The sequence below is a fragment of the Poecilia reticulata genome, linkage group LG5 (assembly GCF_000633615.1).
Source record: "Poecilia reticulata strain Guanapo linkage group LG5, Guppy_female_1.0+MT, whole genome shotgun sequence".
In the NCBI taxonomy this organism is placed as follows: domain Eukaryota; kingdom Metazoa; phylum Chordata; class Actinopteri; order Cyprinodontiformes; family Poeciliidae; genus Poecilia; species Poecilia reticulata.
This window is the reverse complement of record NC_024335.1, coordinates 19,718,365-19,741,877: the sequence shown is the minus strand read 5'-3', so window position 1 is coordinate 19,741,877 and position 23,513 is coordinate 19,718,365. Positions and strand designations below refer to the sequence as shown.

General features: G+C 39.3%; 1 protein-coding gene across 8 annotated transcripts in view; it reads left to right on the top strand.

Annotated features, from left to right (window-relative positions):
• The window catches only part of dlgap4b (discs, large (Drosophila) homolog-associated protein 4b), a 119,511-nt gene that overhangs the window by 29,077 nt on the left and 66,921 nt on the right, over window positions 1-23,513 (top strand). For all 8 annotated transcript variants that reach the window (XM_008409364.2, XM_008409367.2, XM_008409363.2 and 5 more), the window contains exon 2: window positions 22,630-22,695. The gene's annotated coding sequence lies outside the window, so the exon portion shown is untranslated. The remainder of the gene's footprint in view (window positions 1-22,629; window positions 22,696-23,513) is intronic.

Here is a 23,513-nt window from a genome sequence, read left to right as displayed (position 1 = left end):
ATATATACACAAAAAAATTCCAAACGATGGATAAAATTCACATTCACACCAGCTGGCGTAAAAACCTAAAGCTGTGACAGAACGTCGACCAGAGCTGCTTCTCACTTTTTTTTTTGTCATTGCGTGCCTGTTCTTTCCGAGAGACGTGGAAAATTTGCAGGGCAGCTAAATCACAGTCGTTCTGGTCCAAAAGTTGACGCGTGTGCTCCTGGCGCTTCTCAAGATCAAACTCATAATTACGCTCCTCCACACTGAGCCGCTCTCTGAAAGCAGACGGCATGTCCACCGGTCCACTGCTCCACCGAATGAGAAATGTTTGGAGTTTGCAGTGACGTAAATCGCGGGCTGATCAAACGAAGGAAGTCTGCTGCCAATCAAATTGCTTCCATGCAACAAACAAAAAAAAAAACACGGCTAGGCCAGCGCGGTTTGTGCTCCCCGTGAAGTGAATATGGAGAAACGGGGAACAGAGTCCAGAGCCATCAAGGACCTGCGAACAGAGGATGAATCTGGTTGAGTTGTTGGACTGGGGCAGAACTGGTTAAAGCCGCTCTAGTGAAGAAGCGGCTTTAGAGAGCTTTGATGTGATCCACATTTGAAGTATTAATAAAGCTGCTATATCTTTTGATATGAGCTACTTAAATTCAATGCTACAGTCCTTTACCACGGTGCCCATCAGCTGACTCAAAAGGTTAATGCTGTTAATTAAAATACGAAAGGAGGGGAGTAAAAGATTATGGGAACTTATAATTAGACAAGATTGTGAGACTGAAAGATAAAAAAAAAAAGCAGCACTGTTGTCTTGAGGTCACATGTAGTTGTATGCATGCCATCTCCTCCCCCAGAAGTTTGCATTTCTGCTGTTTTTACATGCATGCTCAGTTGGAGGAAATTCTTCAAAGTCAACAACCCTGTACAGTTTGGCTGTGTGTCCTTAGAAAGAAGAGTGCTTCATCAATTTGAATAATGAACAGGACAGCATTGCTTCATACCTGATATGACTTTTGTAAATTAATGGAATAAATAATTTTTTGTCAAAAGTGATTTTTGCAAAATAAATCGCCACCTCTTGCTCTCCCAAAAAAAATAATGTTTTGGGAGGGACAAAAATAACACTTTTTGTTAAAAAAATGACATAAGACTGTGACAATTTAGGAATGTATGTAGATGATTGAATCTGTCTGTGTGGTTGGTTTCGATGTACTATTTTTGGATTGGTGCTATGCAAAGGAACTGAATTGAATTATGTTTTTTGCATATCAGAATGCATGTAATTATCATTTAGTTTCTTAATGTTTGCTCTTGTGGGAGTTGGTCACTAAGTTATATGTTGTGTCATATCGTGTAACTCGAGCTTAGAAAATTAACTTCCTTCCCTTTTATATAAAAAAAGTAATAAGTGAGAATTTAGACCTCCACAATAGCCCAACAACAATCAGTACTCCATTACAGGGTCACCTCGCCGTAGCCTTAGCCGTGCATCGAAGAGTGCTTATCCAATCATAGCAGATTAATGAGGTTGGCTAAGCCTATCAAACCATGAGTGCTTTTGATTGAATGACCTGCTGTAACCTTTAGTTTATCTGAGGAGAGTGAAGCCAATTATATTATTGTTTTTTTGGTTGTTCACTGTAGCTAAACGTTGTAAGTGAAACAACACTAACCCTTTACCGTACACTCATAAGGTTGAGTCAGTCCTCAATGAATTTGAGAGACTGTTGCTCTCAAATGCCACCAGGCCCCACATCATGTCACATCTCACTTATTACTCAAATGGCAGGAAGGAATTAAAGTGTCAGTATCCTGCTTTTCTTTATTGCGTTGCAGTGCAGTGTAACTTCTGCATTTGGTGTTTTCATGCGTAGCTTTATTTAAAAATGCAAACCAAAAATGTGTTGCAGACCACCAGGGCAGAGAATGACTATAAAATATCAATTTTTTTTCCCACACCAGTGAAAACATTTTACCACTGGGTATATCATAAAAAATTTCAAGTGCTGCTTCATCCACATGCTTCGTGTCTTCTACTGACGATAAAAATGTGCACTGGTTGTCGGAGTCATTTAATACAGTGGTCCCCAACCCCCGGTCCGTGGACTGGTACCGGTCCATGGACCAATTGGCACCAGGCCGCGCAAGAAATACTTAAATATTTCCGTTTTATGTATTATTTGAGTCTGGAGGATCTTTTATTTTGAAAATCCTTTAACTGGATTCTCTCGATTACTTGCGCGCCAACACTGAGCCCACAAACAAAATGAGTAAGAAACAGATCAGATGTCTTTGGAAAGGGTCTTTGCAAACGGGAAAAGGCCCAGAGAAGAGACAGGAGAATGGATTTATCCCGGACCGGTAGGTGAGTCCCACATTACAAGCCGCTCTGCGTAACATGCGGCGACCGGCTGCTAATGAGGCAATGAAGCTTCAAACTGCTTTGCCAAGTAGAGACCAAGCAGGCTGTGCTCAAGCAACACTTCGGGTGTCATTGTCTCCCATCACTCCCAGATGGGACCGTCTCATTGCAGAGAAACAAGCTCAGGGCTCCCATTAGTCATTATCATGAGTTACAATTGTCACGAAAGTAAAATGTTCGTTTTTGTGGCGCATCTGTATCTTATTTTGAAGGGATATATAAACGTTACCATAGCGACCAGAGTCAGAGAGCGTTTGGGCAGTGGTTGAGAGGAGATGAGTAGAGCTTGGTTCACGCTCCCCCCCCCCTCTCCCGGGCCACAGCAAAATTTCCAAGTCTTGACCGGTCCGCAGTAATAAAAAGGTTGGGGACCACTGATTTAATAAACCAGCTCCATTGATATAAAATGGAGGCCCATTAATGGCTCCCTCTGATTAAAAAAAAGGCATTTATTCTCTCTGCGTGTAACTGGAAGACATTTTTAGCAATACGACTCGTGTGTGCGTGTGTGTGTGAGCATGCTTTTACATGAATGTTGCAATCTCCCCATTCAAGACCTGTGCTCTTTAGTGCTTTTGTGTGTGTGTGTGTGTGTGTGTGTGTGTNGTGTGTGTGTGTGTGTGTGTGTGTGTGTGTGCGTGCGTGCGTGTGTGTGTGTGTGTGTGTCTGTTTACTTTTCAGATATACTTTGCATAGAGCCAGGAAGAATTTGGTCCAGATACTGTGAGATACAGTGTTGACCAAATCAATATTAAATAATATGAAATATTATTTAAACACAACATCTTTGTTATAAAAAAAGAAGAAATGGACTTATGGATTTCATGGCATATTTCAGGGTTATTGTGACTAATTTTGCATTTCATTGGTTATTAGTGCCTTTCTGACAAAAAAAACAGTATTACATGATAGGACAATGTGCAGCACCTGTAATCTTATTGCTGCCTGAGTGCCTTCATTTGTTCAAACTCATGTGATGTGAATATGTTTGTCTTGAGCTACTGTGTGTTTTATTTTGCATGTTTTTCTTTTTTTTACTTAAGCTTTTCTTCTAATTTATTGTGGTCAGTGAATCAAACAAGATTATCATGTCTTGAACTGGGTCTGGCATTTATAAAGCCTTGTAGTCCATAAATATAGACATGCAATAATAGCTTAATTAGATTCATTAGGGTTTTGCCAAAGGCTTTAAAATGTATTCGCTGGGATCTAAACATGTTTTCGTCAGATTTTATTTGATAGTCTCTGAGGTATTTAAAAATAGCCCAATAATTGGGCTATATTAAAGACTACAGACTTTACCAATATACCCAAGAGACAAAAGTGAGTTTTAGTTCATCACACCAGACAGTCAACAAACACAGTGCTGATCAGGTCTTAGTGTGTGTCACCCAGTAAAGCTTTGGGGCCTGTGTGATTTGCTGTCAGCGGGACCCTGGGAGAACGACACAGATAGACGAAGGCTGCCTATGGTGCTTTTGTGATTATTAACAAGCTCTCCTGTGAGTAGTTACTGTGGAAAAACGGCATGAGTGAGTGGAATAGTTGAAACTTTTAACAGTATGTTGTGAGACAAGCTAGAAAAGTAAAATATTCTCCATATTGCATGGCTCTAGATGACTCTAAACCCTTCTTTGCGCCGTCATTGAGTAGCAGTGTGCAAGATGTACTGTCTGTGACTGAAACAATACGGAGAGTGCTGTTGTAAAGCGATATAATCCGAGCAGATATGTTCTCTGTCTTCCTGTGGGAACACATGTTTGCCCTGACATTAACTTCCCTGAAATTATTTCTCTGTGTTATTGATCCATACTTTTTACATCGGGTTGCCGTACTGTAAATTAATCAACAGCTTATCAGCTGAAGCACAATTGACAGTTTTCATCAGTAGCGATCAGTAATTCTTTATTATTGATAAACAGTGTTGAAATCCAGACAATGGGCTAAACTTTAGCATTTAAACCTCTGATTAGAAGTCATTCAGCTGCTATCTCTGCATATTTACTTGTGGATCTGTCTCACTGTGAACTGGATGGACTTTCTTTAAAAAAAAAAATTAAAAAGAAGACATCATGTGGATGGCAGTTTATGTTGCTCCAAAGGGCACATATTGTTCGGCATTGATGGTGACTTCACACATGCACGTATTACCAATGCAATGTGAACTAATGCACTGCCACTCCATGACAGATGCTTGCTCTTGAGCTCTGTGTTGATAACCAGCTGGATAGTCCCAGCTCGCTTTAGTCCGGAGGACACTGTTCAGGATTTCTGAAAGGAATTTTAATGTTGGCATCGCCAGACAACAGGACTTCTTCCAACTTTTCGTCTAACATAAACTTAGGTTGTGTGAGAGGGATGTGCAAGGGCAATTTTGTTTTTGTCTGTCATTATTTTTACCAGAAACTCACATTTCTCCCCACAGTTCAAGAACACACATTAATCAGTCATGACTGAAAGACTCCTATGTAGTCATAATTGAATGGATTAACAATATAACATATCAATAAATTTGAGCATTTTCCTATTGGATAATGTTTAATGTCTTGTGATGAATCAGTTTACATTTTCAGGCTTGTAAAACAAGACATAAAAGCTACAACTCTAGTTTTAATAAATACCTCTGTCTTTTAGTTTGAAGGGTTTACTATATTTGTTTATTTCTCATGTTATAGTGACAGCTATCCACCTTTTTTTATTTATGTTTTAAGCACTTTGTGGTTAAGCCAGGTAAATATTTTTTGGGGGTGGAGTTAAAGATAAGGATTTTGCTACAGTATTGAAAATAAATTAGAATCTCATTAAAAAAAAAAAAGAAAAATTGGTTTTGGCATGTCCCACCAAAATTGGCAGTAAAATCTCTGATCCTTGCATCTCTTCTAGAAACATGACTAAAAATATGTTGATGTCGAGACGAGGTTTGTTTACCGACAATATTTCTTTGAAGGGTTTCTGTTTATGCAGCGATGTCCAGATCAAAACCAGACGCTAATATTCTACTGATTTACAACCAATTGTCTGGGTTACGTGGCATACTGGAAGTCATTTCAGTGAGTGTGTCATCAGTGGTTAAACTGTGAATCTTTTTTGGATGTTTAGGAATCTAAATAAATAGTAAATCAAATCTCTCTCCAGCAGCAAGTACTTATTAACAGGAAGATTAGCAAACTGCGGCTATTTGAGGCCGGACACATTTTTGCAAAGCCTTAAGAGTTTAAGTTAAAAACGGTTTAAAAAGGACATTAGGTCATCCTTACCTAACACTGGTGACCCCTGCCATCCCACCCGCCGTAATGATCAACTGTTCTCCAATGCGCCACTGATTGCTTCAGACTCATTTAACATCATTAAGGTCACGTTATGTGACTATAAGGTCGGTGTTATAATTCAGCCTGTGTGTCACTGCAAAGACGGTACGTGCGGTTTTGTGAGTTCGGCCATCTGGTCGTCTGCTGTGGGTGTCCAAGATGTTGTAAGAAGAGGCTGACCTTCACAAATGTACACTTGGTGCTTGTGCAGCGTTGTTGGCTGGCCACGTGAGCTCAGGCATATTTTGAATGAAAACCTCACACGACCTCTAAAGAAGTGCATTAAAGCGAATGTCTTAAAAATGGTTATTTGTTTTGTCATGCCTAGAGTTTCTATGTTTTCCAAACACTGTGCATTTAAGTACCTTGCTGACCATACCTACTGGAAACTGTGCCTGGCTCTTTAAATAGACAAGCTGCTGACCTGATTGTCTGTTAGTAGAAATGGGACTCTTGATTCGCTTCGAAGAAAAGAGGACGTGTGTGTGCTACGAAAGCAAGCAAAACATAAGAACAGTTAATATTTAAGTTGCACATCTGTGCGTTGGAGTGTAAAGATGGATGCTTTACTGTTGATGCTTTACATTTAACAGACTTTCTCACACGATGACCACAAACCCTGATGTATTTTATTGGGAAGGAAGGAAAATTATCTGAAAAGTATGATGGGCATTTATTTTTAGATCCATTTAAATTAAAGTCAGAGCATCAGATTGTCTCCAGAAGTCATCTACTTATTAAATAGTCCATCTGAGTACACACTTAATCTCAGTAAATGTAGTGGTTTTCAGAAAGCCTCTGAGGTTTGCTAGAAAACATTAGAAGACAGTCGGCATCATAAAAACCAAAGGATCATGAGATAAGGCAGTTATGAAGTTTTGAAGAAGTTTAGCGCAGAATGAGATTATAAAGGAATATCCCAAGCATTTCTTTAAGCACAGTTTAACCCATTATCCAAAAAATGAAAAGAGTGACTTAATTGTAAACTGTCCAACAATGTTGCCATAAATGGAAAAATTTGCACTCCAAAAATCTGGCTTTTATTAGTGAGTGGCAATAGGCCTTTGTTGAAGCAGTCTCGTTTGCAGAATACTTTATGTAGAATAAAGTACTTTTTGTTTTATTGTTGTTGTTGTTTTACAATTTGGGGGAGGAGGGGCAAATGACATGCAGATCTTGTAAAAACAAATCCTAAGATACATGCAGCTGTGGTTGCAGCAGTTTTAACATGGCACTGTGTGAAAAGGTTCAGTAGGTATGGATACTTTTTCGAATCCCTTTGTGCTTGTCGAGTTCTCCAGTCACAGCTCAACAAAAGGCAGCAATGGTTGATTATTTTGGCTCATGCTCTGTTCAGAGGAAACTGTTTCTTTTCTTTGGAGCATTAATAGTTCACAATTTTTCTCATCTTCTTCCTTCTCATTCCTCTTCCTCCCATCCCCTCCTAAAAATGTCACTGTCCTTGTTTTTGCCCTATATAAAAAACTGGACCATGCACTGAAAACAAACTCCTACATTGTGTCAAAGTCCTCTCAGTCAGTGGAAAAAAAGCATAAAGATAAAATCTTCTGACTTCTCATTCCAAGAGAGTGTTAGTGTTTTTTTTTTCTTAATGTTTCTCAGATATTTTTTAATTCATTTGAAAATGCTTCCAGAAGGGTTAGTCGGAAAGTGAGACTTTTTCTGTTAACCTTCTGCACTTTTTGCGTTATGTCCTGAACTAACTTGCTTTCATGTGCCTTACATTAGAAGCAGGTTTCAATAATGTCTGGAAAGAATAAACGCTGTGAGAATCCTGACTTGAACTCGATTACTTTTTGCTCCTTTCTTGCTTCTTTTAGTCGATCTTGTGCAGCAGCTTCATTTGGTCCAGTGTGAAACCGAGTGAAGATGCAATTATCTCTTGAGGAGAAAAGTACCACACCGAAGGCAAACTCCCGATAACAACAGAAGCTCTCGCCTCCACGGCGTGACGTCTGCTCCGGGATTAGTAAATCGCTGTGACAGTCTGACATTTGAACCCTGGGGTAGAGCTCGCTGGGGGAAGTTAGGCTGCTGATGCTTGATAATGATTGGGCTCTGACAGTGCCTGTTTGTGTTACTGTGAATGCTGGTAGTGCGGCAGCAGTGTCCCTGCAAGAGCTTGTGTCATGGTTTTTTTATGATGAGCGTAGATTTAAGGATTGCTGGTTAATCCTTCAGGGGTCGTCTGTGCTGGGAGGTAATGGCTCACTTGGCTGCAGAGTGTTGTCGGTCTCCGTCCAGTGGGCGTGTGTGTGTGTGTGTGTGTGTGTGTGTGTGTGTGTGTGTGTGTGTGTGTGTGTGTGTGCGTGCGTGCGTGTGTGTGTGTGTTCAGAAAATGATGTTCTATATGAGCAACTTTCTGAATGCATGTAGTGTTTTTATGGTAATGTTTAAAAAAAAAAGTTATTTCAATCAGATTCTATTACCCCATTGCTCTTTTCTATGTTGATGCTAGAAGGTGGGAGAGGTCACTATGTTTTTATTTTTATGGAGGATGGTATCAAATCTATAGCTGAAGACTCTCACCACCACTCTAAAACCTACACCCTGAAAACCATCATAGTTTATGTAAAACATGCCTGCTGAACTAAAATCCAAGTTGTCTTTTAGTTCAGGACTGTACATAAGATAATAAAGAACGTATAATTTGCTGACTTGTAAATGCAGTGTTTGTTTAGAACAAGGGTTCAGGCGTTGGCATGGATTTTTTTTCTGCTGCCACTGAGTTTGGATGGGAGGTCTGAGGTTTACACGCTCAACTCAAGGTCAGGTCGAATCCTAAGCAACAAGTTGACAGTTCATGCAGAGTTCTGGGCAAGTGGATGCTACATGCTCTTTTCTATGTCGCCATCTTTTTTTAAAATTTATTTTTAGATGTGCTGAGTATGCTGGTCAGAATACTACGGCGCGGTTCGGTACATTTGTTTTAGGGCGTTATAATCTGCCTAAAACAAATGTCGAGTAGCTACTGTAAAACATATTGTCAAATGGGATTTTTTTATCCGTCACTACAAGCTTTATGTCTGTTTTGATTCATGCTGCAAAGTATTCGTTTTAAGGTGCATCACAGTACTATGAAGATACGGTTTCAAACGTTCAAAGTTTTTTTTATTGTACCAGCTTACATGTGTTTTTGTTGAGATGCCAGAGAAAGTATTTGGTTGAGGCAGATCTGGGGACGACAGGAGCCATTTTATATTTTCTCCACTTGGAGGCTGTTTCACATGCAGTGGAATGACTGACAAATTATTTTGAGACCTCATAAAATCTCTAACCACTTATGAACTTACACAATTTTCTTTATGTCGGCTTCAGACGGCTCCTTTGATTTTTACCTTGGCACCCGCTCCCCCCTTTACTGCAGTAACTTCATATTTGATGTTTAAACGAGGCAAACCTCCTTCTAAATGTTGTGTAGCAATCTTTTAGTCTTGGACACCTGGTGTGATATGCGCGTGTGTAATTTTTGACATTACTAATGGCATTTTATTAAATATAGTGGGTGTCCTAATTTAATCCCTGCCAAAATTTCTGTTTATTGCGTTTCACAAAAAAATTTAATTGACATAAACCGGCAGGTTAGACAGAAACGGGTTGTAAGTAGGGAACCTATTTTTATTTGCATAGTATTTTGTGCTATTTAAATGTTATCCAACTGACAATAATTTGAAATGCCACATTTATTATCATTATGAAAGATGAGTGAAAGTAATGCCAAACATGAAATACTGAGCTTAGGGCTCGCAGCACGTCTTCCAGGAAACAGTAGGTGAACCAAGTAATTCAAAAAATACCAACATAAAACGTTAAAATATAAAACTGATCAACTTTTTTAGATAAAAAAAAAAAAAAAAAGCTGGAATCTGATTTGTGTGCTTCTGTTGTTTTGTCACTAAATAAAACGCAGAATTCATAAGCAAAGCACTCTGCTGGTGCCATGATATAAAAATATTAGAGAAAATACGTATTGAAGGTATTTGCTGACATAATTCACACCTCTTTGTTTTAAAAGTGCCTCTGAAAATTACACTGCTTTTATTGAAAAACCCTTTACCTTTTCTAAACGTAGAGGCAGCAAAGATGTCATTTAGGCAGAACTTATCTCCTTTATTAAAATGTGTCAAAGGCAAATGATAGGTTTGTGGAAAAACACCAAAATATTCAAACTAATTATTAAATGCCATATCAGTAAATCTAGCTGCATTTTTAATAACGCCTCAGTTTTGCAGCATGGGGGTTTTGTTCAGAAAAAAAAAACAGTCAGAAATGCCTTTTCATTTGTCAGTTTTAGCAGATTAAAATGATGTTGCTGTATTTCGCGGGCCTTTTAGTGGATTTATTATGCAAGAGAGCTGAAATTTGATTTGTTTGAAATGCCAACCAAATAAAAATAATGAAATCACCAAAAAGGTAGCAGCAGTTTTAGTCGGATGCTTTTAGTGAGTTCCACAAATTAAAAAATAAAAAATCCCAGTGTTTGAGCATGACCTCATTTTGGCCCTTTTGTCAACTCATAAATGTTGCATTTTAATGTCCTCACTGTTGCCATTTGCTGGGCAAAAAAGGTGTTTCATCTGATGAAAACCTCATTCAAGCTCCAGAGTCCGAGCCCCTGCTCTCTCGCGGGTCACACTCATTCAGCTCATTAAATTTCAGCGCGGCTCCTGGAATGCGGCTGTGCTGGAGGGTCGTGAGTCACCTTCATTCACCTCGTCAGGCACAAGTGACCTCACTTGGAGATTTGGGATGTTTGTTTTTGCAAATATTTTAACATTTGAATGCGGATTATAAATTTCCCAAAACGCCTGCGCAGTTTAAAAGATATATTTGCATAAGAATATAAGAAGACGACGTTGAGAGGCTTTTGCCAAAAACAAATGTCCGTGCGTTTTATCGAGGTCCTGTGTGATGAACCAACACGGAAGCGGTTAATCATTGTGAAGTGAAAGGCTGCACATGGTTTTTAAAACGGCTACATTTCATGGCAACAACAGTTGCAATTTTCCAGAGGTACTGTATACGTCAACCACATTTCCACATTTACCGTCTCTTAATTTCTGTCCGTCCATCTTTGCCCATCAAGATCAGTCGTGTTTAATAAAGAGCGACTGTGAACGTCAGTTTTCAAGTTTTGCTTCAGATTCTCAATTAGATTTTGGCCTAAGCCGTTTTTAGCATATGATATCATGAAAACCATTCAACTGCTGCTCTGACTGCTTGCTTACGGTTATTGTCGTGCTGGAATACTGTGTTCATAATGTTATTTGTTTGCTAATGTTGTAAAACAAATCTCCAAACATCTGTATTTTTTCCGAGGTTAAATCACAAATAGGTCTGCTATTTGTTAAGCTGATTGGTTGTGAGGGGTTTTATTTAGATCCATCACAGTAAATGGGGTTGGACAAAAAATCCATGCTATATTTGTTTTTTGTTTAAAATATCATAAATTCCTTTGAGATTGTGCACTACTTTGTGCTGACCTGTTATAAAATACACGATACCAACAACATATGTTGATAATTGTGACTGTTATGTGACAGAATGCGAAAAAAAAGGTGCATGGATGCTTCTGCAAGGCCCTGTGTATTTACAGCCCTTAACTAAACGTGACAATAACTTTATAGCACAACGGCGCGCTAGTTTGTGTTGATGAAGCCCGACAGTGTTGTAACAAATCTAAAGAGGCATGAAATGAGCCGGGTTTCTGACATGAGACCAATTCACTGTGCCTAAAATAGGCTTCCTAATAAATCATTTACAAATGCATTTATTCAAGTATGTCACAAGTGTTCTGACCCTTGAGGGCTAATATCCTCTTTTTCAAACGAAGAACCATCCGCTGAGTATGTGCCATGTAATTATCATTCAGTCTACCTCGGGCCCAGTTTTGTTCTTTTTATGCCAATTTGTTTTGCTCTGTGTTGACATTGTTTGCACCTCCTCTACAAAACCTGACAAAAAAATATTCATCTGCTTCGAGTCAAAACAGTAATAAAGTTTAAGGAGGCCACTGGCAAAAACTTTTGATGCCTGAATTTGTGGTTACAGTGGCAGTTTAGTGGATGTCCTGCATTAGCTTTAGTTTTACTCGTTTTCATCTGAAGGGTTCCTATGTTACGTATGATCAAAGACAATATTATATCCAGAGAAAGCATACGTTTCGTCTCTTGCTTAGTGGAACCAATAGCATGCTTTCACATCATTTCCCAAGGGTCCCGCTTTGCGTGACAAAGTGTCCAATGACGACGTTAACGACTGATGATGTGCTCATTCATTGTAAGACATCTGCAAAATAATGACGATGTGTGAAAGCACCAAAAGTTTTAGCATGATCTCTGAATTAGCAAAACCGCCGCTGCTGTTATCTAGCAGTGAACTTTGGAGTTTTTTTGTTGTTGTTTTTTGGTCATCTCCCAATTTCTCGACTATATTTGTAGAGCTTTGTCATTGCATGTTGTTCATTTATTATTAGCCATTCTGTGTTTATATATTGTTTTATAAATCTGTTTTCTGTCTAAACTTTGTCAGTGTCCTGGATTTATGCGTCATCACTGTAACCACTCAACTGTTTCCTCTTACAAGTCAGTCACCCTCCTGCGTAAATAAACTTGTCAACCGATTCATTCAATCCAGGAGTTCTTCAGTTCTGCTCTCTGTCTTGCTGGTTGTCCTTTGGCTTTCGGTGTTTTAAAGGCTTTGGGTTTTTCACAAAACCACGATCGCAACCTCAACAAGCTGTGTGTGACACTCGGTTCCCACTTGAGCCACATTTTCAATTGTTTTAAACGTATTAATCATTGGTTTAATATGAACACGTTTTGAGTGAGTAACTATTTTCTTTCGTTACTCATTTCAATAGCTTTTTACACATAATATAAACAATAAGTGAATAAGTAAATATGATCTCTATTCATGTCAAAGAGGGTATTGTTATAAAACCACATTTCGGGCCAGTCTGACCTCCTTCCTGCTGAGCACAAACATCTGCAGCCAACACTGTGATTGTGAGTGAGAACAGTGTAATTAAATACATATCTGAAGTTTCAATTTTCAAGAATTGTTCACATAACTTTAATATTATAAGCCTCAGTCTTAGACAGTAGATTATTTGTTGGCATACAAACGATACTTGTTTTCCAACCATCCTTTGGCAGTATTTATTTGGCCTCCATCATACTTTTATTAACAAGAATCCCACTAATGAGTCTAATTTCTATTACACAGTTTGGAACTGAATGCCATTCAACATTTTCAACAACATTTCTCCTGATATTTGCACAGTTTTATTTTCATATTTTGTAAATATTCACTTGATCGGCGTACGCTATCTGTGATAACTGCACAGTGTTCTATTTTTTATTTAAGCACCTTATTGTACAGTGTATTATTCTTAATTGTGTCTCTATATATTTTTTGTTTCTTGTTTCTTTGCTGTTGTTGCACCTGGATTTTCCCACTGTGGGACAATAAAGGACATTTCTACTCATTTGACAAAAACATTTTAACGTCCTGATCGGATTCAAAGCCGTTTAAGTGCTTTCTAAATATTTTTAAGTTCAAAAAAAGACTCTGCAAACTGGTATTGTATCTTGATTTTATACAGTACAAAGAGCAACACCGGTGACGAATTGTGTAAGAGCATATTTTAGTTATATAAACATTAAACATTCGACTAAATTAGACTAAACCAGCGTAGCGGTTCGGCAACACACAAAGCACTCCTTCTTTGTTGTTGTGATTTAGACAGAAAGGTTTATAAATGATAATTTATGTATCTATGCTGAAAAGTTTCATATCTGCATTTGCATTTGGAATTGATGCTTAGAGGAAAGTAGGTTAGCCTAAATGTTGACAGGCGGCTGGGAATGTCGGCTTACCGCTTTGTGATGGATGCAATGCTGGGCCGACGGAAGCTCAGACAGACATCCTTTTCCTTTATTCTTTATTGTGTCAAAAGCCTTTTTTACTGCCGTATACCTCTGTCTCCAAATCTGTTCATCTGCATTAATCACAAGACACTGTCATCTGTCAGATCTTTTTCCTTTTGCCTTATGAAAAGTCAAATTACTAAATTATGATGCGAGTCTGTGACTCACATTCTCTCACATAATGTCTTCTTAATACGCAGTTGTGAACATTATAGTTTACATGCAGCGCTAACATGAAGGGAAGAAAGTCTCTGTGACTTTAAGCAGGGACTTTTTTTGTATCTTTACAAAAAAAAACAAAAAACAGCAGGAACCATAACATCTGAACTGCATTTGCACTTTTAGTTTCCCTCACTTCATCAATTTTTCATCAAGTCTGCAAATCTTCTCCATATGACTAAAAAGGCCAAACTCTCCATTCTGAACATGAAGCAAAGATTTACAGGGCCTAAAATAAGTGCATATATCCAAAGCAAATACATTAACTTGTCATTATGGCCATAAAGTTTGATAAAAATGTATCGTTAGTGTGACATACTTTAAAGTTTTTGATGCATGGCCTTTGAACCTTTACTATATTGTCCCTAAAGATTGAACTATGAATAAAATTCTCTCCTTTTCCTACTGTCTGCTAAAATGACTTGCTATTATTATTACATGTATAATGCTGTCAACAGCATTTGTCGCTAATTTGATTTTGATTTAGAAAAACAGCTGTAGTTTTAAAGAAGGAAGTAGTGTATTTGCAATGCAGTATACTAAAATACATCCACATGTGTTCCTCCAATTAACTTAGAATTAGTGAGTTAATCGATCAAAAGTGTACAAAACCATGACATCTTTATCTGGGCTTTCTCAAACCGTTTTAAGGTCATTTGAACCTTTTTGAATGTTAAAAATCTTTAAAATCTTCATTATTTTTGACATTTAGCAAATTGAAATCATTTTGGGGTAATCCTCACTGACCTAAACAGGAAAGTTTCCCTGATCCAATTTCAAACTGTGAGTGGGGGGAAAAAAGGGTTATGCATCTTTTCACTCGGTGTAAATAAATTTATAAGTTCAGCGCATTTTCACTGAGGACTAGCATCTCTATTACTGATGTTGATTTCAGATCAGACTGCCATATGGGCGCTTTCTTAGATGCCGTTCCAGAAACCTGAAAGCAAACCTCCAGATGCTGATGAGGAAGCCAGCTGGCAGTCTGGCTCTCACGGGCTTATTTAAAAACTTAGCACAGCCTTAAATTTGCTCTCTTGTTTATCCCCAATTGCTTCAGTCTGAATACCTGCTTGCAATGTTATTGCTTTCGCTAAAGTTCAACCTGCACTGCACGAGCCCACCCGAACACGGCCCCCGCCTGCATCTCCCCCCTGCTGAGTGTGCTGGAGGTGGCCTTCACCTGGGGACATCAATATTTCAGGCTTTCTCGGCGCAGGCACTCACAGGGCACGCTGATCATTCAGAGTCCCTGGAGATGCTGATGTGGAGACAGATAAGCAGAAAGAGTGGACAGTAAATTACAGAGCCAGCATGAGAAGGTCGAGACATTAAGGAGGTGGCGAGGGCGGGACGTGAAAGTGGTAGTGGGTATTTTAGACAAACGGGAAACGGATGTGAAAGGAGGTGAAAACCGGTAATGATTAGACGCTCGTGTTTATTTGGCTGTTCTCGGGGAATGTAAATGTGAAGAAATCCCTCAGCTTGAGCGACGAGGAAATAATCACGATGATGATTGGCGATGTACATTTATGATTTCTAAAGAATCCATCTGATTAAGGAGAACATTAGGAAGCTAATCATCTATTGAAAACAAAGCAATAGCATAAGGGATGGATGAGGAAAACGTGTGCAGGAGACAGAAGACGTAACAAAAGGCCGAAATAACGGGTTGGGCGGGTGAATTTAGTGGAGCTTCAGCAGAGGCTGATCAATGCCCCATCTGACTGCTGATGACAGTACGTCTCCTGCCCTCTCTTCCTCCTCATGCTGTCCCCCTTTTGTCTCTGCGTGAAAGAGCCCAACTAACCAACTGTTGCTGCGACTACAGCTGCTGTCACAATGGTGGTCATTAGGGGTCGTAACCATAGCGAGGAGGGTCTAGGGGGCAATCAGGGAAGAGCCTTCATTCACGGTGATCACTGACGTAAACTCCAGTTGTTTGCTTCACATTCACACAAATTAATCTGGATCTCTTGTTGACCCGTGTGTAGATGCAGAATTCATGAACGTCCATTAAAGTATTTTCTATTGTTTTCAGCAGACAATTACTGAAACTCGGGTATTGTGAGAGCAGCAGCGTTTGGCAGCAGCTTTGCGCATCCGATCATCATTTATTTCTGCATGGGATTCACAACGCAAATTGCACTAAATACCATAGATTCCCAACAGGTCCAGGAATTCACACCTGTTTTTGGGATCAGCAAACAGTCGAACTGATGTTTACCCTCTCTAGTCACATCTTTAGCACTCCTGACGGGAGTAGGTCGAGAAACTGAAGTGTCAAGTGTCAGTACTAGAGGTCACATCAGGCATTGTCTTGCGGAGAGAGTGACTGATACGTCTGTGTGAAAATATCAAAATAAAAGCACTTCCTGTTCTGTTAGTGCAAAAAGTTTTTTAAAAATTTTAATTGAAATTATTAAAATTCTCCAATTTAGGAAGGGGAGAAAAGCCTCCAAACAATATGTAGTGGAATAAAAACCCTTTGACAAATTGAACACAGAGATAACAAGTGTTTGCTGAGTCACTGAAAAGACTAAATAAAAAGAATGTCAATTGATTAGAAAGTCAAAATTTTACTTTTTTTTCTTTTTTACTATTCTTTGAGCATGTATTGCTATTTATTTCTAATGTAATAAATATAGCTTTTTATTAATATTCCAAGCAATACAAAGTGCCTCTAGCATGTTTTTTGTTTTTGTTTTTTGTTTTTTTTAATTATGCATAGTCCTCCTTGGAGCATGCAGTGGTTGGCGCACTCTTGCAGTCCAGAGCTATTCGGACCAAGAAGCTTTAAACTTTACTCATAATGAGCCCTTTTTGTTCAATACAAACTAAGGTGGGTTTATTTTACATCGGCCTCATTTTGACCCAGTGGTACAGCACGAATTGGTGTGGTTCTGTACACAATATTGTCTGTTTCCATTGTAGAAGCAGCCCATACAAACAACTCATGACGCATCATTCCTGGATTTCCTTCTGCTGCCGGTCTGTAGGAGTACGGTTAGGACGGAGCTGCTGCCGTCAGACTGGACAACTCATTTATTAGAGGACAGAAAATTTCTGCTCGCAGTAAACTCAAGAAATGCCAGTAATACTAGTGCCTTTGAATCTTTGTCATGCTGGGATTTTTACAGGACAAACAAACCTAAATGATTTTTAAAAACCATAATTGAGAAGAAAAGTGTTAATTTAAGGCAGATTTTTCTCTAGGCTCAATTTAGGCTCAATAAACCTTCTCTAATATTTGGTTAAAATTCTCTTGCTTGCAGTCATCAATCAGCTTTCAGCCATAATTCTGCCTGGGTATTTCAACACTCTTCTTAGCATTTGGTGAAGTTGGCACGGAAGCGACTTTTAAGTATAGTCCACAAATTTAAAACAGGATCAGGCTCAGGGATTTGGGAAGGCCATTCAGAAAGCTTAACGTAAGCCCTTTTTTTTAAATCCATTTTAAAACTACTTTTGATTTGAATTTGAGATGATTTTCCTGCTGCATCACTCTAAATGTTTGCCTATAAACTATGTGATCCAAATCACCATCCTCAGAAGAAAGTGATCTAGTTAGGATGTTGGGCGGCAACACAAATATTACCAAGAAAACCATGGTTACTGCCCGTAGAGAAGCCAGTGTCTCGTCAAAATTGAGAGAAATCGAGCGAAAATGAACTCCTTCCTACCTCAGCGGAAATTTACTGATAGAATAGTTTGACACCCAGAATAGAATAGTTTGACACCCAGATAAAGACGGAGCTATTTGGTTACAGTGACCAGATTTGTGCTTGACAGAGTCGAGGTAAAAAAAAAAATTAAAAAAAAGTGTCACAACTGGTCGGCGTGCTGGTGCCAAAATCATACTGCGGAGCTGTTTTACTGTCTGTGGTGGGAAAACTGGGGGCCTATCTTCTTGATTGTTCAGTTTCCCTTCGACCCAACACCTAAAAACCTGGAAACAACTGGGTGTTTCAACGCAACAGTGATCTGAATACACAAATGAAATGAATGCTTACAGTCTGACTCTGTGCTAGGAAGCCAAACATTAACAGTGGTCAAATGTTCAATCACAATTAAAAGCTTGTCGGTGGCAAAAAAAAAAAAAAAGTGTTGCTTAGGTACACATTCTCAAACATTAATGTATGCATCTGTCATTCATCAACATAATTAACTACATTCATGTCCATGACAGGATAGGTGTGTACCTGTGACACTGCTCTTCTGCTCTTCCGATCATAAAATACTCACTATAAATTAACAAGCTCCAGCTGATGGTCTGTTTATAGTGATACTACCGTCGGTCACAGTTGTTCGTAGTAACAGGAATTTCAAATTAGAAATGAATCATGTTTGTGGTTGCATTTAAAAGCATATATATATATATTTTTTTTATCAAAGCACATTAATGATTCAAAATAGTCGACTCAGTGTACAGGTAATTTGATTGCACTCAGGTTTGGCCATCTCTTGAGATTAAACCAAATGTTTTTTGGGGTTTTTTCTGTCTGAGACGGGGGCAAGACAGAATGAAAATGCGGTCGATTCGCAGACAAAAAGGCAAGACCTTCAGAAAATTGCCTTGACACCCATCACAAGTACCATGGGAACCATCAATGTCTGCACCAAATTTCACAGCAATCCACAAAGGACTTGTTGAGTTGTGCTAGCAAATATAAAAGCTCTGTCTGACTGCAGTTGTACTTGCCATCTGTATTAATCAGAAATACCATTATTGACTGTTTTATATGATTTCACAAAAAAAAAGATGTTTCAACAGCAAGCACATCTGTCAGCTGTGATGGACTATTTAAAGAAGCAAAGTATGCCAGAGCAAAGCTTCACTTATAGGGGACAAGAAGTGGAGCAGGAAGTAGAGCAAGAAAGTAGCACTCGCAGGGCAAAGCTAAACAAAATGAAGCCTCTCGCCGCTGCAAGCTTCAGTTTTTCAGCAGCAACGATTGGTCGGATGCAGAGCCTCGCAGAAGTATTCACACCCCTTGAACCTTTTCACGCAAAAACAGTCTTTTAATGGAGGAGTGCATAAAAAAAGATAAACGGTCTGACAGACTAATACATTTAGTTTCACCAACTTTACTCTGATGCCCAAAAAAAAACCATTCAGTCAAGATAACTTTGCCCATAGAAATCTTCTAGTAAGTATACGCACATGAGTACAGCATGCGTAGCGTTATGTGTGGTGGAAAATAATCTGTGCACTGTGGAGCACGGCTGTCCGTGGTTGTTTTCGTCAGCAGGGTCAAGAAAATTAATCAGTTCATGAAAACACTACTGGAGCTAATATAACAGGGAAACATTGGAAGAAAACCTCCCCAGAAGACTGAAAGGGAGAATCAACTTCTAACAGGACAATGAGCAAAGTGAATGCAAACTGTTTGAACCGCGGTTTATGTGAGCTACTTATGGCAGAGCAAATTTTGTGCTGGACTCTTTGTGGTCTTTTAACCATGTTTGACCCAAAATATTTTCGATACTGATCTCACCGATGAGTCTTTGTGTGTGTTTGATTTCGTGGGCTCATGTGATGTGAGAAGCTTCTAAAATATGCAGCTTTTAAGGGTCTTGTACTTGTCGTCGATGTAAGGGTTTATCAAAAGGCCTTACCTGGCCATGACCCACAGACAGAACTCTGACTGATTGACTTGGAGACCTCTTGCTAAGAGCATTCTTCTGTTTCTGATTGTGAGTACAAAGGACAAAGGTGGAGTAGAAAGACTCCACTCCTCTCTCATTGACTGCGCAGTGAGACTTTGACTTGGTCAAAAGGGGCACCTGCTGCGATACTGAAAGGGTGAGAGAGAGTCGGCCTTCGCTCTGTATCGATCTCGCTTTGGGATCGTCTGAGCAGACTATTCTTTTTGTAAAACTTAGAAATGAGATGGGGGGGGGGAAGCTACGCACACGGGGCTTGGGGTCTGAGAGTGCAGTTAGACATTATGACAAAACAAAACAGCAGCACGTTAACAGAAAGACTCAGGCGACAGTGATCGGGACGAGCAGCGGGGAGGCCGTGCGGCTCGCAGCGAAGTGCTCGGATTTGGCTCACGCTGGCTGCCTCAGCTGAAAGTGTGTCATAAGAAAGCTAGGCTAATGCACCGTGTTAATGTTGCTTCACTGCACTGCTGCAGCATTCAGCTCTTACTGTTACTGTCAGCACAAGTCATGCCCTGAAAACCAAAGTTATGCGCGTAACAATGAAGAGCTCAGCTTGTATACATGAGCAAACGAGGGTTGCTGGAAAATCAGACCTGCCTTCGCCTATAATCACTGCTACTATAGAAATAGTTTTGAGGTTTTTTTTCTGTGCAGATAAATTCCCGAGGTCAGCAAAAGAAAAGCTCTGGGCAGACTGACAATAATAGCACCAGTATCTCTCTGATGAAAGGTACTGATTACAATAAATCTTGTTATGAGCGACGCTACTAAAGGGGATGTATTATGCAAAATTTACTATTTCCTCGTTTCTGTACTTCCATTTGAGTCTCACAGTACAAGTGCTTAAAAAGAACAACCATCCATTTTCTGGCGCTAAGTTAATGTTATTTGGTGTCTGGAAAATGAGCCATTTAAAAAATCTTGAGTCACAGTCGGCGGGATTTCAAGCCCAAGAACACTGTACCAGTTGTCAAACATGAAGGTACTTGCACCACGATAAGGCTCTGTTGCAAAAGGACAATCACAAAAATCAAACTGGTTTCATGCTATGCAAAGATGAACGTTAAGCTGTATGAATGGTCTTCCGAAATCCCCAACTTCAACATCATTAAAAGTACTTAAGCTTCCCCAAACAAGTGAAATGAGTTCAACAGTTTCTGAAATATACAACCAGTTATGCCAGAAGCTTGCTAAATGTGCTGTTTAAATTCAACGATCTACATGAGATTTACACAAGAGTCAGAACTATAGTTTCTCCATTTTTTGTCACATTTTTGGTTTATAGTTTTTTAATTCTTGCCTCAGATGTGTCAAAACTTTCAATGGCTTGTTCAGAGAACCTATTAGATTATAGAAGTTGTCTTTTCAACGACCTTCCTCAGGAGGGAATCTGTTTGAAATGTACAGGCATTTGCCACAAAACATTCATTTTGTTTCCCACCACGCCAGTCTGCAATGTTAATGGGACAACATGAAACAACTATTAGGTGTTTTTCCCACAGGCTTAAAAAAAAAAAGCAGATATGAAACCACTGCTGAAAAAGAACAATCTGGACAAGTCACCACTGCAGAATTGCTAGTCCGATCTCCAACCTTCAAACTCATCAGCAAGGTTATTGAAAAAGCTGTTTCAGATACATTCTTACCAATGAAGAACTGCTGTGATATCTAAATGTTTTCACTGCACGGGTAATAAACAAATGAATAAAATGCGAAGAGAAAGATCTTAAAAAACATTTTTTATTAAATCATAAAAATGCTACTATATTAAGTCGAACTATGCCTCTGTTGTGCAATGATGATACGTAAAAGTCACATTATGCAACAGAAAAAATAAAGGCTGGTGCTTGACTGCTGTACAACGTTGTTGTCTGGAGAGCTACTGCCTCTGGAAGCATTTTTTTCTAATCTCATCTCTGGTTTTTAATTAGAATCCTTTATCTATAAAGATATGACAATTTGCCGTCTCCAAAATTTAATTGATGTTACAAACAAAGCTCTCGTCGAGACAATAGGGAGTAATGAAGACGGTGAGACACATCTCCAAACGACTATCTTGACGACCATCTTTTGGAAGTCGAATAACTTCGCTTGTCTGTACAATCAGATGAAACAACTTTCCATTTTCAAACACGAATTAACTCACTCTGTGCTTTCAATTCAGCAGTGAAAGCAATTAGTTCTTCCGTTTTGCTCACTTTGAAACACATTGCCTTTCAAACGTATTCCTCACCCTTGAACTTTTTTTACGTTTTGTTACAAACACAAGCTTTGTCGACAGATTCTCCCACCCGAGCTTTGGATCTCAGCAGCTCCTCCAGGGTTACCGTGGCTCTCTTTGGTGCTTCTGTGATTAAAGCTTGCCTAATCCTTGACTTTCCATTCTGTGCGTGGACATGTCTTGGCTGGTTTAAAGCGACACCATAGTACGTTCATTTTCGAATGATAGATTGATAGATGATAGAGAGAGTGCTTCGCAAGATGTTCAGTGTCAGGGATGTTGTTTTGTAACCTAAACCAACTTTATGCATCTCCACAGCTTTCTCCCTGATCTTTCTGCTTTGTTTCTTGACTTAATGAGGCTTTTTGTTCACCAATTTTCTCTAGCAAAACCTCAAAGGCCTTCATGGAACAGCTGGATTTATACTGAGAATAAATTATACGCAGGTGGATCCTATTTCATCATCGGGTGATGTCAGAGGCACTTTGTTGCCCTTGATGGTATTTTGGGGTATCGGAAGTAAAAGTGGTTAAACACAAAGGCAGGGCACACTTTTTTTTTTTTTTTCAAAAACCTTTAAAACAACTGATCTTTTTTCTCCCACTTCTCAATTATGCTGTAATTTGTGTTGGTCTATTGTTTAAAGTAAAAAAAAATTTAAAATACACGTATGAGCATACATCTTGTGGTTGTAAGGATGCAAAGTGTGAAAAAAGCAACATGTATACATTTGCTAGTGTCACAACTAACACATTTATAATGTCAGTCGTGGTTGTTTGTGTTATAGCAGACGGAAAACACTTTCTTAATGTTTGGAGCTGATAAGATCTCTTTTTTTTTTTGCAGGACTTCCCACAGGTAAACCAGCTGCTCCATCGCCACAGTAAGAAACTCCTGGTCTGCTCTAAGAAGGTACATTTGTCTTTCTTTCTGCCATTAGGAGACTGATGACCTGTGTTCATTTGGCACTGTGTTTAGCTGTACCAGATATAGAGCTTCACTTTGTTGTTAAATGCACGGAAGCGTCTGAGCTACCAAAAGACTCGGCTCACAAGCCGCAGAAGCCAACTCCTTGCCTTGACCTTGTCTACTCTCAACAGCTAGAAATCCTGAAGGCAGACGGGTTGAATGCGGCTGTCAAACAAAAAGACAAACAAAAAGTATGACTCTGTGGGAGGCACGGCTAGCTGTCCTTTGTGCGGGCCATGAAATCCCAGGGGGCTTGTGTTTGCCAAGGCCAAAAACTGATCAGAATAGAAATGTCAGCCTATCTTCAAGACGAACACCAAGTGTGAGATGAGCGTAGTAGGTTTATTAGCGTTGTGTTGTCGCGGCATGGATGAAGGAGCATGTTTTGTCATGCAGATGCGTGCACAACGTCGGCCGCAGGCAGAGAGAGACGATGGAACACGGTCGCAGCGCTCCGAGGGGGCTTCCCCGAGGTGCGACACGCGGCTCGTGATTTTCACACTGGATTAATTTCATAATAAGCACAAATCTCAGCTGAGATGCTATCTATAGGGGCAGGCTGTCACTCACAATGTGGAGAAAATGCTTCGTATGCAGCACGCCCACCAAAGATGAGGAGATGAGGGGAGGAGAGAAAAAAATCCAAGAGATGGAAAAGATTGTGGCGACTGGAAATGAAGTAAAGAGGCAAATAGGTAAAGTTGCTTCTTTCGTTCTTTGAAAGTGAAGAAAGAAAACGAGATGTGCAACTACATATATAT